This window comes from Nilaparvata lugens, chromosome X (genome assembly GCF_014356525.2).
Source record: "Nilaparvata lugens isolate BPH chromosome X, ASM1435652v1, whole genome shotgun sequence".
In the NCBI taxonomy this organism is placed as follows: domain Eukaryota; kingdom Metazoa; phylum Arthropoda; class Insecta; order Hemiptera; family Delphacidae; genus Nilaparvata; species Nilaparvata lugens.
Genome location: NC_052518.1, coordinates 68,004,128 through 68,010,559, shown reverse-complemented (window position 1 = coordinate 68,010,559; position 6,432 = coordinate 68,004,128). Strand labels below are relative to the sequence as shown.

Sequence of the window (6,432 nt, the reverse complement as noted above, 5' to 3'; positions counted from 1 at the left end):
ACTCTATAAATTTCTATTAAACTCTACTGATTCGATTAGTTTACAGACTTCACTTTAAATAAAAAGAACCTACTCAATCAAAAATAACTATTTGAAAACATTTCCATATAAATGTCTATTTCTATCGAATAGAATCGTTATTGATCATGTAGCCCTAACTATTTCAGAGATGTTTAGAATATCATTGAATCTAATAATAATTAGAAGTATTAGTCAGTTAGTTGGTGTAAGTCTTATTATCTCTTTATGTTTTATAGTATCCTCATAGCCTCCTTGTCAATGTTAGAATGTTAAGCAAACTTTTCTCTTCCCAAGGTGGAAAATTGAAGTCTTAAACAAACGTTTGGAATGTGTATCGTGAAACTCATTGCATCGATTGTATTTTTAAGACATTTCTGATACAAAAGTGGTTTGTCTTTTAGTTAGAAATCCATATTGTTATCCACATTAATCCAGATTGAAATCCATATCCAATTTGTTAGTGATTGTTAGAAATCCACAAAATTATGAGAAATGAAGCCATTCTGGCATCAATGATGTTCATCAATTTTTAGTTGATAATGTTCTATTTGATCATTCTTAAATTTTGTCTGGGATCTCACTAATATTGTTATTATATTTCCAGAGCTCCACTGTCAGTGAGGGATACTCTCAATTTTAAAGAAATTGAGCGCTCTATGCAGAGAGCCCACAACAAACAAAATCCTCAAGCGCCAAACACATTGGCTGAGATGGGCGCTGCAATAGATTTATGTAAGGACAAATTTGGTCTTTTGGGTGACAAGGTATTCTATCTAGGGAAATTCGGTGATGAGGATGACGAATGTTTAGTGGCTGTTAATCCCATCGGACACCACCAAGATTTCCAGAACACAAACTGGCACATGGACGGCACATTCAAATGCCGTCCGAAATCGCCAGAATTTGCCCAATTATATGTTATAATGGCAACATCGAATGGCAGAGTGAGTAATAGTTTTAATTTTCCCTACTTCAAAAATTTTAATTGTAGATATTGTGTTGCAAACATTGCTCAGTCCATTTACAAAGGATTAAAGTCTTGAATTGAATTTCAAATCTGAAAAGTATAAAGTAATCGCCTGGAATCCGCTATGTAGAGATTCTTTCTCAACTGGCAAGGCATTCTTTCGAATACAGTTTGCTTTCAACCAAATAAATGAATTATGAGGTTTATTAGAGCACAATCGATTCAATCAATTTCAGCTGCTGCTAAAGGAAAAACTCCGGTGAGAGTATTATTACTCCAATGCTATTAAGATTCATCAATTTTGAATTCAATCATCAATATACTTGAAATTTCTATTACTTGAGAAATTATAATGTAGGAATATAATATTGGAAGTAACAATTCAATTTTAATCAATTATGATATATGGAATTGATGTTTGGTGTGTAGTTTGTTTTTTAATATGTTTTATTGTACTTATATTATTGACATCGATGATTGTTTAGGCATTTCCAATTGTTTGGGCGTTGATGAAGACACGATCATCAAAGGTATATGATGCTCTTTTGGGAGAAGTAGAAAATCATTTCTCAAATATGAGACCGAAAGTCATAATCAGCGATTATGAAAAGGCAATAAAGAAGCCTTTGAGAGATAGATTCCCAGAAAGTGAACACCGAGGCTGCTGGTTTCACTTCACTCAAGTAAGTTTCATTGAAAAACTCGCTTTTACATTTTGTTCATATTGTATTTGCAACTGGAATATATTATGAAGCTCCATTTCTCATCATAATTGGTCATAGGAGAAATTCCCTGAAACTTATTCACTCTTACATTGGCACCTTTACTATGGAATTCTAGATCACGACAATTTTCTTTATTGCGGATGATGCCCACATGAGCTTTTTGCTAGTGCGTGGGTATTGGAAAGTAGCCTACGTTGATGAGATAAAATTTCTTGGATGAAAACTGATATTGTGGAGTTTTTCCATAATAAAAGAAATATAGTTTAACTTTGTCACATCAAAATTTTATTAGACATAAATACAGGACTGTAGTTTCGTGTTGAAGCCAACACATCTCCAGCTGAAGATGTGTTGGTTTCAACAAGAAACTGCAGTCCTGTATCAATTTCCAATAATAAAACTGTGGCCGAATAAAACGGTGTTTTTTCAACTGATTAATGAGATGATCAATCGCCTATGTCATCGGCAAGATTCGAACTCACGAACCAGGCTGTGCTAGCAGACCGAAGCATGTAACACTCCTTACCACTAGACCAATCCTGCCGACAATATTTCAAGAATTTCAATACAATAATTTCAAGAAAAGAGATTGTCAGGTTACTGCTGTGCTAGTAAGCCAGAATTTCTGTGAACACGTTTAGAAAAAAACGAATTGCTTTTAATTGCAAGAATGTAGATGTGACTGATAACTAGAAAAAAGTTTAACTGAAAACGTTTTCATATACTTACAACTTATTCGAATGAATGTTTCAGGCTATTGAGCGCAATGCGCGTAAAATAGGGATAAGAAAACCTCCCATGAATGAAGATGATGACGGATGGAGGGTGGCGAAACAGCTAAGAAACGGAGTAATCGAGGGATTCGCCGAGAACTATATTGATAGTGCAAAAAACTGATAGAGTAAGTTTTAGTTGAGATATTCTCAACTTTTTAAATTTTCCAATTGCAATGTGTATCGAGCTTTATGGTAGTGAACCATTCAATTTCGTAACTTCAGAGATTTGCAGTACTAGCGCATTTACCGCAGTACAAGTTTCAAACATCATATTATAATATCGGGGCACCGAGTTTTGCTCATTATCTATTTATTGATAAACAGAACTTAATTCCTTAGAATGATTGGGGAAGAACTAACAGGCACAGCTCAAAACTGTTTCTTCCCCGAATTTTGATTTATACACTATACACTATTCCAAAAAAGTAGGTTATGTTCCATACACTATTGAATTCAGGTCAAATTTTCAGTCCAATTATTTGAAAACATAAAAGTTCTAATTTAGATTGTTTACAAACCAAATTGAATAACAAAATAACACTCACTTATCACTTAGAACTGTAAAATAATGATTATCTTTGAATATTATGATATACCATCTCATGTCAACAAATCGGATTATTTTGATCGAGTCAATTAAAATTTCTAGATTTCTTGTGAGATACGGTAAGCTAATTGATTACACAGCTGATCTACCACACAGGCACATGCATCTTCTTCTTGATCATGATCATTTAAAAATGTTTCCCTTTTACAGATACTTCAGGAGAGAGTGGTTGGTGAGGGTTACTCCTGAGTCGTTCTCAGTTCACGGCCAAGCTAACAGAACAAATAATGCACAAGAATCCTTGAATCGGTGTATAAATCGAGCAATCAGGCCGCACGGAAGTGCCTGGGACTTTTGGAGTGAGTATGAATCCATTATTCCTTGAATTTCATTACATTTGTATGAGATGAGCGTAGATATATTTCATCTTTTGAATTTGAGAAATATTTGCTAGTAGTTCTGTGAACAGTAGACCTTACACAGTTTTCTCATACACAAGTATGTGATGTCAGAGATTTCAGGTCGCACCTGATCAATTTCAAGGCCTCTGACATGACCTAACGACTGTTTTCAGGCAGCCGGGACTGGCGGTTTAACGTGCCCAACCGAAACACGGGAGTGGTATGAGAAACATATCTTGCCCGGGCCGGAATTTGTTATACATTTATAATAATAATAATTCATTGGATATTCTAATTCGTTATTATTATTATTATTATTATTATTTTATTCTATCAGTTGGTCAACTGCAATTCCTAATAAATCCTCCATCTATCAACTATTAACTCATGTAGAATACTTTGTTTAAATAATAAAATTCAAGTGATAATATTATATCAGATAATATAGTATTTCTAATGATGATAATTTTTCCAGGTGGGCTGATGCAAATCACAACAAAAGAAATGAATTTTTTCAATCAATTGAGTGAAGGGCGTGAGTGCGCCAGAAAGAAGAAAATAAAGTGGCTGCTACAAGACAGCAACATCGTCAACCTGCAAACCAAACTCAACACCGGTGTTATCACCGGTGCCGAATTTCTCTCGGCTGCCAGTTTTAGGATTGGTGATACCGCCGTTGTGCAGGGGGCGGATGATGTGGAACTTGCACCAATTTAAAAGAATATATTCTAAGTTATTTATTTTGTTGTCCAAGTTGTTTTAGGTAGTTTATAATTTCTCAATTATTTTTCATTCCATATATATTACAATAAATTACTTTAAAAATGAATTGGTTGTTCACTATATTATACATTATTTCAAATATACAAGACCGTATGAAAATATTCTCATGAGGGTAAATGCAACGTTGCCAAATAAGATTTGATCAACTTCGTCCGCAGCTGATTATAAGTAAGAATTAATATTGATATTTTCATAATACAGTACACCTGAAGAATTGGCAAAGTTTATGGTAAGGGGTGAGGAGGTACTCAGCTCTTCCAACTAACATCGGATTAGTTTTATGCAGTCTACTATAACAGACGTTCCCATTATGGATGTTACTATAGACGTATTTATCATCGTATTCCATTTCTGTTTGTTAGTTTGTTTGTCAGTATGTCTGATGGAAATCGAAAACGGCTCTAACGATTTTGATTAAGTTTGAAACATAGTATATAGTTTGAAATATAGTGAGTTTATGATACGAAAATCGTCATTTTAATTAGGAATCATGTTTAGGATAACTCACTGAGGGAACATAAAAATGATTAGGTAATAATATTCATCAACCGAGTAGCAGCTGACTGAGAGAGTTTTCCGTCGTCAGTTGAAAACAGTTGATCAAGAGAGTTTTCCATCGTCAGTTGAAAACAGCTGATCGAGAGAGTTTGCCATTGTCAGTTGAAAACGAGACAGATGTGTTGAGTCACCAAGTTTGTTGACGTCATGTTTCAAAGTTATTGCATGATTCAATAAAATAGGTGCAGAGAGCAGCCGAGTGTCAGCAACGCAACGCAAATTTGAATTTGTAACATAATGATTGCGGTAATATTAATCAGGTAAATGCTAAAGTAGTCAGTTTTAATATACCTGGGTAATTGAATTATAACAAATCATTTACTTCTAAATTTCAATCTCTATGCCTTTGTACTTTCAACTCTATCCTTTGATATTGTTATATTCATAGACGTGAAGTAGATAGATAAGGGTGGGTGTCTACCATATAAGTAAAATGAAATGTCTATTTCCGACTTCTGTGAACAGTAGAACTTGTACAGTAGTTATAAAGTGTATAAGATCTCATTGTTTAACAGATTTCATTGTCAATATGTCACCCCAATTAGCCCTTCGGACATCGGAAAAAAGAAACCGGTACCGTGACGAGAAATCGGTAAGTGTTGAAACGGCCAATGACTGATTGGCGTGTATTGACGATGACAATATAACCTGTTATGAATGAAACAGAGAGCAGTGCCAAGCTGTAATCATCAAAAGCTAATTAACAAACATGCCAACGTACATATACAGACAAAAGCAAATCCCGTCGTTAAAACGTAGAAAAATCAATCACCAAAATATTATCATGAAAAAACGTTTAAATTACATTCAAATAAAGTTTTCCCGCTATTTTGGGAAACGATAACTGTATATCTTGCAGTATTGAAAATGACATTCGAAATGAAAAATAATACTGAAAAATTTTATTTTATTCAAAATTCTCAATGTTCGAGTATATTAACCCCCCAGTAGACTACATTCAACACAGTAGAACCACTATAATTTGTAGCTTACGGGACCAAGCATTTAATACGAATTTTGGAGGGTGACGAATTATATATCAAGCTCTGCAATATCGAGGCTGATAAAATATAATATGAAAAAAATATATCATGGATACTGATCCCATAATTACCCATAATTAATTCATAATATAGCCTGTATGAATGGATATTAGAAAATATTGTTAAATATTAATTTGACATACATGTAAAAGATTTCAGAGATCAATACAACTGTTCATGAGCGAGTTCTTCAACGAAGGGTGTCTCTAGTTATATTATTATATTTGAATCCAAAGAAGTTCACTCCGTATGGGTGAATAATTCACAATCAGAATTCAAAATCCCCAAACTAATAATACCAATTACTATAACGTTAAAGGTATTGCTATCACAAGTTGTATTTTAACTAATACATGTGGGTGGGCTATGTTGAAAACAAACAATACCTAGACAGGCAGACAGACATTAAAGAAAGCAAGTTGGTGTAAGTTTTGTATATTAATCAGCTGAATTCAGCGGAGTTATCAGTTACTATGGCATACTAGTGTATTTATCGTTATGGGAATACTAGTTACAGTGTTTTTGATGGCAAAACTACGAATTATAGAGTTATCGAGAAGTTCAGTGTACTCACTAATCTTGACAATTGAACTATTAAGTGAAGTTATTTT

General features: G+C 33.8%; 1 long non-coding RNA gene across 1 annotated transcript; it reads left to right on the top strand.

Annotated features, from left to right (window-relative positions):
* Window positions 1–1,294: 1,294 nt before the first annotated feature.
* LOC120354405 lies at window positions 1,295–4,266 on the top strand. The gene is made up of 4 exons (XR_005572993.1): window positions 1,295–1,671; window positions 2,467–2,614; window positions 3,247–3,395; window positions 3,913–4,266. It is a non-coding gene; the product is annotated as an uncharacterized LOC120354405 (long non-coding RNA).
* The last annotated feature ends 2,166 nt before the right edge of the window (window positions 4,267–6,432 follow it).